We start from the raw sequence: 13,572 nt of genomic DNA, 5'->3' as shown, positions 1-13,572 counted from the left end.
GGAAAGTCAGCGGGAGAGGCATCAACCTGGAGTTGGAAATTGGCCTACATACCGTTACATACAGAAAATGATTAATGAATAAGGACCTGCTTTTAGCACCTAGAATTTGACTCAATGCACTGTAACGGACGAAAGGAATATGTAAGCTTGGTAGTAATCCGCAGAAAAGTACAGAAAACTCTCTGCATAAGAGAAGCAAGTACGAGTTCACCAGAAAGGAACACAACATTGCAAATCTGCTATATCCCGTTATGGAAAATAAAAAACAAAAGGGGGGTGGGAATGGTTACTAAATTCGTTCAGCGGCAGAGGCCCACCCAGCTGTCACATCCCTGCAGCCAGAGCAGGCTTGGGTCCCAAGGCTTGACTTTCGTGGGACTGAGGGACCTGGTGAGGATGTGCCAGCTAATGCAGCCCCATTGGAGATGTGCTGCCTGCTCCCCACTCCAGGTGCCGAAATCTCCCGGGGCAGGGGAGCCAAGCTACAGCTAAACATGCCTGGGACACCCAAAGGATGGTAGCACCTCTGGGCGGGAAGATGTTTGAAAAGTCACCTAACCTCCACATTTCCTGATGCTGTGATTTCCACCTGCAGCCTCTTTCCTTAAGTTCTCCCCACCGTGGGAAGACAATACCCTCAAAACCCGGTTTTCAACAGCTTGGATTTTGTTCCCTGGATAAAGGTTAAGGGGGGGAGAACTCAGACACAAGCCCTAGGGTGTCTGCACAGGCACAGGCCATCTAATTTCCAAGCAGGGACAGGACGTTTCCAAAGGCTCAGGTTCCCCCAGGTACAGGAGCGGAGCTTAAGAAATGCTGCCGCCTTGTGGCCGCTTCCCGTAACAACAACCTGAAAACCGGTGCTCAGGGGCACTGCAATTCACAAGACCTGCTGGGCTGTAAATGACACCTGGCCTCGCTCAATATCTTGGGGTAAGTGTTCGAAAAGGATGTGAAAACAAGGCAGAATTGCAGGAAACGCAATCATCAGGTACGTGTTACTGGCACGTTAAAGCACATAAAAAGCTGCTAATAGCACCAGTGACTGGGTTGGAAAAAAGGGGGTTTGGGTTTTTACCTGATGTGTTAGGGAAAACGCCGAAGACCCTTTTTGGCCAATCTAATATCCGGTAATGCAAATCAACTCGACAGAGAGGTATCATCTCTCACCATTCAGAATGACCATCATCACCAACTCTAACAGCAAGAAATGCTGGAGGTGGCGTGGAAAAAAAAGCTAACCCAGCCCAGGTGATGGTGGGAAGGTAAATTGCTAACAGCCACTCTGGAGAAGAGTTTGGAGCTTCCTAAACATCTAAAATCTAGAGCTACAGAGGATCCAGCAATTCCACTCTGGGCCGTATATCCTGGGAAAGTCAGTATCGAAGGACACATGCACTGCGATATTTAGTGCAGCCCTCTTTTCAAGAGCATAGACTTGCAAGCAAACTAATTGTCCCAGAAAGGAACAATGGATAAAGAACTTGCAGTACATATGAACAATGGAGTATTACTCAGCCATGAAATGAAGGAAATGAGTCCATTTGCAGCACTCGGATGGACCTAGGTAGACTCATACTGGATGACAAACGTCCGAGAAAGAGAAATATCACATGATATCACTTATAGACACAATCTAAAAATTATACAAATGAACCAACTTCCATAACAGAAACACAGTCACAGATTTGGAAAGCAAATGTATGGCTACCAGTGGAGAAAATCAGCGGGAGAGGCATCAACCTGGAGTTGGAAATTGGCCAACATACCGCTACATACAGAAAATGATTAATGAATAAGGACTTGCTTTTAGCACCTAGAATTTGACTCAATGCACTGTAACGAACGAAAAGAATATGTAAGCTTGGTAGTAATCCGCACAAAAGTACAGAAAACTCTCTGCATAAGAGAAGCAAGTACGAGTTCACCAGAAAGGAACACAACATTGCAAATCTGCTATATCCCGTTATGAAAATAAAAAACAAAAGGGGGGTGGGAATGGTTACTAAATTCGTTCAGCGGCAGAGGCCCACCCAGCTGTCACATCCCTGCAGCCAGAGCAGGCTTGGGTCCCAAGGCTTGACTTTCGTGGGACTGAGGGACCTGGTGAGGATGTGCCAGCTAATGCAGCCCATTGGAGATGTGCTGCCTGCTCCCCACTCCAGGTGCCGAAATCTCCCGGGGCAGGGGAGCCAAGCTACAGCTAAACATGCCTGGGACACCCAAAGGATGGTAGCACCTCTGGGCGGGAAGATGTTTGAAAAGTCACCTAACCTCCACATTTCCTGATGCTGTGATTTCCACCTGCAGCCTCTTTCCTTAAGTTCTCCCCACCGTGGGAAGACAATACCCTCAAAACCCGGTTTTCAACAGCTTGGATTTTGTTCCCTGGATAAAGGTTAAGGGGGGGAGAACTCAGACACAAGCCCTAGGGTGTCTGCACAGGCACAGGCCATCTAATTTCCAAGCAGGGACAGGACGTTTCCAAAGGCTCAGGTTCCCCCAGGTACACGAGCGGAGCTTAAGAAATGCTGCCGCCTTGTGGCCGCTTCCCGTAACAACAACCTGAAAACCGGTGCTCAGGGGCACTGCAATTCACAAGACCTGCTGGGCTGTAAATGACACCTGGCCTCGCTCAATATCTTGGGGTAAGTGTTCGAAAAGGATGTGAAAACAAGGCAGAATTGCAGGAAACGCAATCATCAGGTACGTGTTACTGGCACGTTAAAGCACATAAAAAGCTGCTAATAGCACCAGTGACTGGGTTGGAAAAAAGGGGGTTTGGGTTTTTACCTGATGTGTTAGGGAAAACGCCGAAGACCCTTTTTGGCCAATCTAATATCCGGTAATGCAAATCAACTCGACAGAGAGGTATCATCTCTCACCATTCAGAATGACCATCATCACCAACTCTAACAGCAAGAAATGCTGGAGGTGGCGTGGAGAAAAAAGCTAACCCAGCCCAGGTGATGGTGGGAAGGTAAATTGCTAACAGCCACTCTGGAGAAGAGTTTGGAGCTTCCTAAACATCTAAAATCTAGAGCTACAGAGGATCCAGCAATTCCACTCTGGGCCGTATATCCTGGGAAAGTCAGTATCGAAGGACACATGCACTGTGATATTTAGTGCAGCCCTCTTTTCAAGAGCATACACTTGAAAGCAAACTAATTGTCCCAGAAAGGAACAATGGATAAAGTACTTGTGGTACATACGAACAGTGGAATATTACTCAGCCATGAAATGAAGGAAATGAGTCCATTTGCAGCACTCGGATGGACCTAGGTAGAATCATACTGGATGACAAAGGTCCGAGAAAGAGAAATATCATACGATATCACTTATAGGCACAATCTAAAAATTGATACAAATGAACCAACTTCCATAACAGAAACACAGTCACAGATTTGGAAAGCAAACGTATGGCTACCAGTGGGGAAAGTCAGCGGGAGAGGCATCAACCTGGAGTTGGAAATTGGCCTACATACCGTTACATACAGAAAATGATTAATGAATAAGGACCTGCTTTTAGCACCTAGAATTTGACTCAATGCACTGTAACGGACGAAAGGAATATGTAAGCTTGGTAGTAATCCGCAGAAAAGTACAGAAAACTCTCTGCATAAGAGAAGCAAGTACGAGTTCACCAGAAAGGAACACAACATTGCAAATCTGCTATATCCCGTTATGGAAAATAAAAAACAAAAGGGGGGTGGGAATGGTTACTAAATTCGTTCAGCGGCAGAGGCCCACCCAGCTGTCACATCCCTGCAGCCAGAGCAGGCTTGGGTCCCAAGGCTTGACTTTCGTGGGACTGAGGGACCTGGTGAGGATGTGCCAGCTAATGCAGCCCCATTGGAGATGTGCTGCCTGCTCCCCACTCCAGGTGCCGAAATCTCCCGGGGCAGGGGAGCCAAGCTACAGCTAAACATGCCTGGGACACCCAAAGGATGGTAGCACCTCTGGGCGGGAAGATGTTTGAAAAGTCACCTAACCTCCACATTTCCTGATGCTGTGATTTCCACCTGCAGCCTCTTTCCTTAAGTTCTCCCCACCGTGGGAAGACAATACCCTCAAAACCCGGTTTTCAACAGCTTGGATTTTGTTCCCTGGATAAAGGTTAAGGGGGGGAGAACTCAGACACAAGCCCTAGGGTGTCTGCACAGGCACAGGCCATCTAATTTCCAAGCAGGGACAGGACGTTTCCAAAGGCTCAGGTTCCCCCAGGTACACGAGCGGAGCTTAAGAAATGCTGCCGCCTTGTGGCCGCTTCCCGTAACAACAACCTGAAAACCGGTGCTCAGGGGCACTGCAATTCACAAGACCTGCTGGGCTGTAAATGACACCTGGCCTCGCTCAATATCTTGGGGTAAGTGTTCGAAAAGGATGTGAAAACAAGGCAGAATTGCAGGAAACGCAATCATCAGGTACGTGTTACTGGCACGTTAAAGCACATAAAAAGCTGCTAATAGCACCAGTGACTGGGTTGGAAAAAAGGGGGTTTGGGTTTTTACCTGATGTGTTAGGGAAAACGCCGAAGACCCTTTTTGGCCAATCTAATATCCGGTAATGCAAATCAACTCGACAGAGAGGTATCATCTCTCACCATTCAGAATGACCATCATCACCAACTCTAACAGCAAGAAATGCTGGAGGTGGCGTGGAGAAAAAAGCTAACCCAGCCCAGGTGATGGTGGGAAGGTAAATTGCTAACAGCCACTCTGGAGAAGAGTTTGGAGCTTCCTAAACATCTAAAATCTAGAGCTACAGAGGATCCAGCAATTCCACTCTGGGCCGTATATCCTGGGAAAGTCAGTATCGAAGGACACATGCACTGCGATATTTAGTGCAGCCCTCTTTTCAAGAGCATAGACTTGCAAGCAAACTAATTGTCCCAGAAAGGAACAATGGATAAAGAACTTGCAGTACATATGAACAATGGAGTATTACTCAGCCATGAAATGAAGGAAATGAGTCCATTTGCAGCACTCGGATGGACCTAGGTAGACTCATACTGGATGACAAACGTCCGAGAAAGAGAAATATCACATGATATCACTTATAGACACAATCTAAAAATTATACAAATGAACCAACTTCCATAACAGAAACACAGTCACAGATTTGGAAAGCAAACGTATGGCTACCAGTGGGGAAAGTCAGCGGGAGAGGCATCAACCTGGAGTTGGAAATTGGCCTACATACCGTTACATACAGAAAATGATTAATGAATAAGGACCTGCTTTTAGCACCTAGAATTTGACTCAATGCACTGTAACGGACGAAAGGAATATGTAAGCTTGGTAGTAATCCGCAGTAAAGTACAGAAAACTCTCTGCATAAGAGAAGCAAGTACGAGTTCACCAGAAAGGAACACAACATTGCAAATCTGCTATATCCCGTTATGGAAAATAAAAAACAAAAGGGGGGTGGGAATGGTTACTAAATTCGTTCAGCGGCAGAGGCCCACCCAGCTGTCACATCCCTGCAGCCAGAGCAGGCTTGGGTCCCAAGGCTTGACTTTCGTGGGACTGAGGGACCTGGTGAGGATGTGCCAGCTAATGCAGCCCCATTGGAGATGTGCTGCCTGCTCCCCACTCCAGGTGCCGAAATCTCCCGGGGCAGGGGAGCCAAGCTACAGCTAAACATGCCTGGGACACCCAAAGGATGGTAGCACCTCTGGGCGGGAAGATGTTTGAAAAGTCACCTAACCTCCACATTTCCTGATGCTGTGATTTCCACCTGCAGCCTCTTTCCTTAAGTTCTCCCCACCGTGGGAAGACAATACCCTCAAAACCCGGTTTTCAACAGCTTGGATTTTGTTCCCTGGATAAAGGTTAAGGGGGGGAGAACTCAGACACAAGCCCTAGGGTGTCTGCACAGGCACAGGCCATCTAATTTCCAAGCAGGGACAGGACGTTTCCAAAGGCTCAGGTTCCCCCAGGTACACGAGCGGAGCTTAAGAAATGCTGCCGCCTTGTGGCCGCTTCCCGTAACAACAACCTGAAAACCGGTGCTCAGGGGCACTGCAATTCACAAGACCTGCTGGGCTGTAAATGACACCTGGCCTCGCTCAATATCTTGGGGTAAGTGTTCGAAAAGGATGTGAAAACAAGGCAGAATTGCAGGAAACGCAATCATCAGGTACGTGTTACTGGCACGTTAAAGCACATAAAAAGCTGCTAATAGCACCAGTGACTGGGTTGGAAAAAAGGGGGTTTGGGTTTTTACCTGATGTGTTAGGGAAAACGCCGAAGACCCTTTTTGGCCAATCTAATATCCGGTAATGCAAATCAACTCGACAGAGAGGTATCATCTCTCACCATTCAGAATGACCATCATCACCAACTCTAACAGCAAGAAATGCTGGAGGTGGCGTGGAAAAAAAAGCTAACCCAGCCCAGGTGATGGTGGGAAGGTAAATTGCTAACAGCCACTCTGGAGAAGAGTTTGGAGCTTCCTAAACATCTAAAATCTAGAGCTACAGAGGATCCAGCAATTCCACTCTGGGCCGTATATCCTGGGAAAGTCAGTATCGAAGGACACATGCACTGCGATATTTAGTGCAGCCCTCTTTTCAAGAGCATAGACTTGCAAGCAAACTAATTGTCCCAGAAAGGAACAATGGATAAAGAACTTGCAGTACATATGAACAATGGAGTATTACTCAGCCATGAAATGAAGGAAATGAGTCCATTTGCAGCACTCGGATGGACCTAGGTAGACTCATACTGGATGACAAACGTCCGAGAAAGAGAAATATCACATGATATCACTTATAGACACAATCTAAAAATTATACAAATGAACCAACTTCCATAACAGAAACACAGTCACAGATTTGGAAAGCAAATGTATGGCTACCAGTGGAGAAAATCAGCGGGAGAGGCATCAACCTGGAGTTGGAAATTGGCCAACATACCGCTACATACAGAAAATGATTAATGAATAAGGACTTGCTTTTAGCACCTAGAATTTGACTCAATGCACTGTAACGGACGAAAAGAATATGTAAGCTTGGTAGTAATCCGCACAAAAGTACAGAAAACTCTCTGCATAAGAGAAGCAAGTACGAGTTCACCAGAAAGGAACACAACATTGCAAATCTGCTATATCCCGTTATGAAAATAAAAAACAAAAGGGGGGTGGGAATGGTTACTAAATTCGTTCAGCGGCAGAGGCCCACCCAGCTGTCACATCCCTGCAGCCAGAGCAGGCTTGGGTCCCAAGGCTTGACTTTCGTGGGCCTGAGGGACCTTGTAAGGATGTGCCAGCTAATGCAGCCCATTGGAGATGTGCTGCCTGATCCCCACTCCAGGTGCCGAAATCTCCCGGGGCAGTGGAGCAAAGCTACAGCTAAACATGCCTGGGACACCCAAAGGATGGTAGAACCTCTGGGCGGGAAGATGTTTGAAAAGTCACCTAACCTCCACATTTCCTGATGCTGTGATTCCCAACTGCAGCCTCTTTCCTTAAGGTCTCCCCACCGTGGGAAGACAATACCCTCAAAACCCGGTTTTCAACAGCTTGGATTTTGTTCCCTGGATGAAGTTTACGGGGGGGAGAACTCAGACACAAGCCCTAGGGTGTTTGCACAGGCACAGGCCATCTAATTTCCAAGCAGGGACAGGACGTTTCCAAAGGCTCAGGTTCCCCCAGGTACACGAGCGGAGCTTAAGAAATGCTGCCTCCTTGTGGCCGCTTCCCGTAACAACAACCTGAAAACCGGTGCTCAGGGGCACTGCAATTCACAAGACCTGCTGGGCTGTAAATGACACCTGGCCTCGCTCAATATCTTGGGGTAAGTGTTCGAAAATGATGTGAAAACAAGGCAGAATTGCAGGAAACGCAATCATCAGGTACGTGTTACTGGCACGTTAAAGCACATAAAAAGCTGCTAATAGCACCAGTGACTGGGTTGGAAAAAAGGGGGTTTGGGTTTTTACCTGATGTGTTAGGGAAAACGCCGAAGACCCTTTTTGGCCAATCTAATATCCGGTAATGCAAATCAACTCGACAGAGAGGTATCATCTCTCACCATTCAGAATGACCATCATCACCAACTCTAACAGCAAGAAATGCTGGAGGTGGCGTGGAAAAAAAAGCTAACCCAGCCCAGGTGATGGTGGGAAGGTAAATTGCTAACAGCCACTCTGGAGAAGAGTTTGGAGCTTCCTAAACATCTAAAATCTAGAGCTACAGAGGATCCAGCAATTCCACTCTGGGCCGTATATCCTGGGAAAGTCAGTATCGAAGGACACATGCACTGTGATATTTAGTGCAGCCCTCTTTTCAAGAGCATACACTTGAAAGCAAACTAATTGTCCCAGAAAGGAACAATGGATAAAGTACTTGTGGTACATACGAACAGTGGAATATTACTCAGCCATGAAATGAAGGAAATGAGTCCATTTGCAGCACTCGGATGGACCTAGGTAGAATCATACTGGATGACAAAGGTCCGAGAAAGAGAAATATCATACGATATCACTTATAGGCACAATCTAAAAATTGATACAAATGAACCAACTTCCATAACAGAAACACAGTCACAGATTTGGAAAGCAAACGTATGGCTACCAGTGGGGAAAGTCAGCGGGAGAGGCATCAACCTGGAGTTGGAAATTGGCCTACATACCGTTACATACAGAAAATGATTAATGAATAAGGACCTGCTTTTAGCACCTAGAATTTGACTCAATGCACTGTAACGGACGAAAGGAATATGTAAGCTTGGTAGTAATCCGCAGAAAAGTACAGAAAACTCTCTGCATAAGAGAAGCAAGTACGAGTTCACCAGAAAGGAACACAACATTGCAAATCTGCTATATCCCGTTATGGAAAATAAAAAACAAAAGGGGGGTGGGAATGGTTACTAAATTCGTTCAGCGGCAGAGGCCCACCCAGCTGTCACATCCCTGCAGCCAGAGCAGGCTTGGGTCCCAAGGCTTGACTTTCGTGGGACTGAGGGACCTGGTGAGGATGTGCCAGCTAATGCAGCCCCATTGGAGATGTGCTGCCTGCTCCCCACTCCAGGTGCCGAAATCTCCCGGGGCAGGGGAGCCAAGCTACAGCTAAACATGCCTGGGACACCCAAAGGATGGTAGCACCTCTGGGCGGGAAGATGTTTGAAAAGTCACCTAACCTCCACATTTCCTGATGCTGTGATTTCCACCTGCAGCCTCTTTCCTTAAGTTCTCCCCACCGTGGGAAGACAATACCCTCAAAACCCGGTTTTCAACAGCTTGGATTTTGTTCCCTGGATAAAGGTTAAGGGGGGGAGAACTCAGACACAAGCCCTAGGGTGTCTGCACAGGCACAGGCCATCTAATTTCCAAGCAGGGACAGGACGTTTCCAAAGGCTCAGGTTCCCCCAGGTACACGAGCGGAGCTTAAGAAATGCTGCCGCCTTGTGGCCGCTTCCCGTAACAACAACCTGAAAACCGGTGCTCAGGGGCACTGCAATTCACAAGACCTGCTGGGCTGTAAATGACACCTGGCCTCGCTCAATATCTTGGGGTAAGTGTTCGAAAAGGATGTGAAAACAAGGCAGAATTGCAGGAAACGCAATCATCAGGTACGTGTTACTGGCACGTTAAAGCACATAAAAAGCTGCTAATAGCACCAGTGACTGGGTTGGAAAAAAGGGGGTTTGGGTTTTTACCTGATGTGTTAGGGAAAACGCCGAAGACCCTTTTTGGCCAATCTAATATCCGGTAATGCAAATCAACTCGACAGAGAGGTATCATCTCTCACCATTCAGAATGACCATCATCACCAACTCTAACAGCAAGAAATGCTGGAGGTGGCGTGGAGAAAAAAGCTAACCCAGCCCAGGTGATGGTGGGAAGGTAAATTGCTAACAGCCACTCTGGAGAAGAGTTTGGAGCTTCCTAAACATCTAAAATCTAGAGCTACAGAGGATCCAGCAATTCCACTCTGGGCCGTATATCCTGGGAAAGTCAGTATCGAAGGACACATGCACTGTGATATTTAGTGCAGCCCTCTTTTCAAGAGCATACACTTGAAAGCAAACTAATTGTCCCAGAAAGGAACAATGGATAAAGTACTTGTGGTACATACGAACAGTGGAATATTACTCAGCCATGAAATGAAGGAAATGAGTCCATTTGCAGCACTCGGATGGACCTAGGTAGAATCATACTGGATGACAAAGGTCCGAGAAAGAGAAATATCATACGATATCACTTATAGGCACAATCTAAAAATTGATACAAATGAACCAACTTCCATAACAGAAACACAGTCACAGATTTGGAAAGCAAACGTATGGCTACCAGTGGGGAAAGTCAGCGGGAGAGGCATCAACCTGGAGTTGGAAATTGGCCTACATACCGTTACATACAGAAAATGATTAATGAATAAGGACCTGCTTTTAGCACCTAGAATTTGACTCAATGCACTGTAACGGACGAAAGGAATATGTAAGCTTGGTAGTAATCCGCAGAAAAGTACAGAAAACTCTCTGCATAAGAGAAGCAAGTACGAGTTCACCAGAAAGGAACACAACATTGCAAATCTGCTATATCCCGTTATGGAAAATAAAAAACAAAAGGGGGGTGGGAATGGTTACTAAATTCGTTCAGCGGCAGAGGCCCACCCAGCTGTCACATCCCTGCAGCCAGAGCAGGCTTGGGTCCCAAGTCTTGACTTTCGTGGGACTGAGGGACCTGGTGAGGATGTGCCAGCTAATGCAGCCCCATTGGAGATGTGCTGCCTGCTCCCCACTCCAGGTGCCGAAATCTCCCGGGGCAGGGGAGCCAAGCTACAGCTAAACATGCCTGGGACACCCAAAGGATGGTAGAACCTCTGGGCGGGAAGATGTTTGAAAAGTCACCTAACCTCCACATTTCCTGATGCTGTGATTTCCACCTGCAGCCTCTTTCCTTAAGTTCTCCCCACCGTGGGAAGACAATACCCTCAAAACCCGGTTTTCAACAGCTTGGATTTTGTTCCCTGGATAAAGGTTAAGGGGGGGAGAACTCAGACACAAGCCCTAGGGTGTCTGCACAGGCACAGGCCATCTAATTTCCAAGCAGGGACAGGACGTTTCCAAAGGCTCAGGTTCCCCCAGGTACACGAGCGGAGCTTAAGAAATGCTGCCGCCTTGTGGCCGCTTCCCGTAACAACAACCTGAAAACCGGTGCTCAGGGGCACTGCAATTCACAAGACCTGCTGGGCTGTAAATGACACCTGGCCTCGCTCAATATCTTGGGGTAAGTGTTCGAAAAGGATGTGAAAACAAGGCAGAATTGCAGGAAACGCAATCATCAGGTACGTGTTACTGGCACGTTAAAGCACATAAAAAGCTGCTAATAGCACCAGTGACTGGGTTGGAAAAAAGGGGGTTTGGGTTTTTACCTGATGTGTTAGGGAAAACGCCGAAGACCCTTTTTGGCCAATCTAATATCCGGTAATGCAAATCAACTCGACAGAGAGGTATCATCTCTCACCATTCAGAATGACCATCATCACCAACTCTAACAGCAAGAAATGCTGGAGGTGGCGTGGAAAAAAAAGCTAACCCAGCCCAGGTGATGGTGGGAAGGTAAATTGCTAACAGCCACTCTGGAGAAGAGTTTGGAGCTTCCTAAACATCTAAAATCTAGAGCTACAGAGGATCCAGCAATTCCACTCTGGGCCGTATATCCTGGGAAAGTCAGTATCGAAGGACACATGCACTGCGATATTTAGTGCAGCCCTCTTTTCAAGAGCATAGACTTGCAAGCAAACTAATTGTCCCAGAAAGGAACAATGGATAAAGAACTTGCAGTACATATGAACAATGGAGTATTACTCAGCCATGAAATGAAGGAAATGAGTCCATTTGCAGCACTCGGATGGACCTAGGTAGAATCATACTGGATGACAAAGGTCCGAGAAAGAGAAATATCATACGATATCACTTATAGGCACAATCTAAAAATTGATACAAATGAACCAACTTCCATAACAGAAACACAGTCACAGATTTGGAAAGCAAACGTATGGCTACCAGTGGGGAAAGTCAGCGGGAGAGGCATCAACCTGGAGTTGGAAATTGGCCTACATACCGTTACATACAGAAAATGATTAATGAATAAGGACCTGCTTTTAGCACCTAGAATTTGACTCAATGCACTGTAACGGACGAAAGGAATATGTAAGCTTGGTAGTAATCCGCACAAAAGTACAGAAAACTCTCTGCATAAGAGAAGCAAGTACGAGTTCACCAGAAAGGAACACAACATTGCAAATCTGCTATATCCCGTTATGGAAAATAAAAAACAAAAGGGGGGTGGGAATGGTTACTAAATTCGTTCAGCGGCAGAGGCCCACCCAGCTGTCACATCCCTGCAGCCAGAGCAGGCTTGGGTCCCAAGGCTTGACTTTCGTGGGACTGAGGGACCTGGTGAGGATGTGCCAGCTAATGCAGCCCCATTGGAGATGTGCTGCCTGCTCCCCACTCCAGGTGCCGAAATCTCCCGGGGCAGGGGAGCCAAGCTACAGCTAAACATGCCTGGGACACCCAAAGGATGGTAGCACCTCTGGGCGGGAAGATGTTTGAAAAGTCACCTAACCTCCACATTTCCTGATGCTGTGATTTCCACCTGCAGCCTCTTTCCTTAAGTTCTCCCCACCGTGGGAAGACAATACCCTCAAAACCCGGTTTTCAACAGCTTGGATTTTGTTCCCTGGATAAAGGTTAAGGGGGGGAGAACTCAGACACAAGCCCTAGGGTGTCTGCACAGGCACAGGCCATCTAATTTCCAAGCAGGGACAGGACGTTTCCAAAGGCTCAGGTTCCCCCAGGTACACGAGCGGAGCTTAAGAAATGCTGCCGCCTTGTGGCCGCTTCCCGTAACAACAACCTGAAAACCGGTGCTCAGGGGCACTGCAATTCACAAGACCTGCTGGGCTGTAAATGACACCTGGCCTCGCTCAATATCTTGGGGTAAGTGTTCGAAAAGGATGTGAAAACAAGGCAGAATTGCAGGAAACGCAATCATCAGGTACGTGTTACTGGCACGTTAAAGCACATAAAAAGCTGCTAATAGCACCAGTGACTGGGTTGGAAAAAAGGGGGTTTGGGTTTTTACCTGATGTGTTAGGGAAAACGCCGAAGACCCTTTTTGGCCAATCTAATATCCGGTAATGCAAATCAACTCGACAGAGAGGTATCATCTCTCACCATTCAGAATGACCATCATCACCAACTCTAACAGCAAGAAATGCTGGAGGTGGCGTGGAGAAAAAAGCTAACCCAGCCCAGGTGATGGTGGGAAGGTAAATTGCTAACAGCCACTCTGGAGAAGAGTTTGGAGCTTCCTAAACATCTAAAATCTAGAGCTACAGAGGATCCAGCAATTCCACTCTGGGCCGTATATCCTGGGAAAGTCAGTATCGAAGGACACATGCACTGTGATATTTAGTGCAGCCCTCTTTTCAAGAGCATACACTTGAAAGCAAACTAATTGTCCCAGAAAGGAACAATGGATAAAGTACTTGTGGTACATACGAACAGTGGAATATTACTCAGCCATGAAATGAAGGAAATGAGTCCATTTGCAGCAC

Source organism: Balaenoptera ricei, chromosome 9, assembly GCF_028023285.1.
Source record: "Balaenoptera ricei isolate mBalRic1 chromosome 9, mBalRic1.hap2, whole genome shotgun sequence".
Classification (NCBI taxonomy): domain Eukaryota; kingdom Metazoa; phylum Chordata; class Mammalia; order Artiodactyla; family Balaenopteridae; genus Balaenoptera; species Balaenoptera ricei.
Note: the sequence above shows the minus strand (reverse complement) of the source record.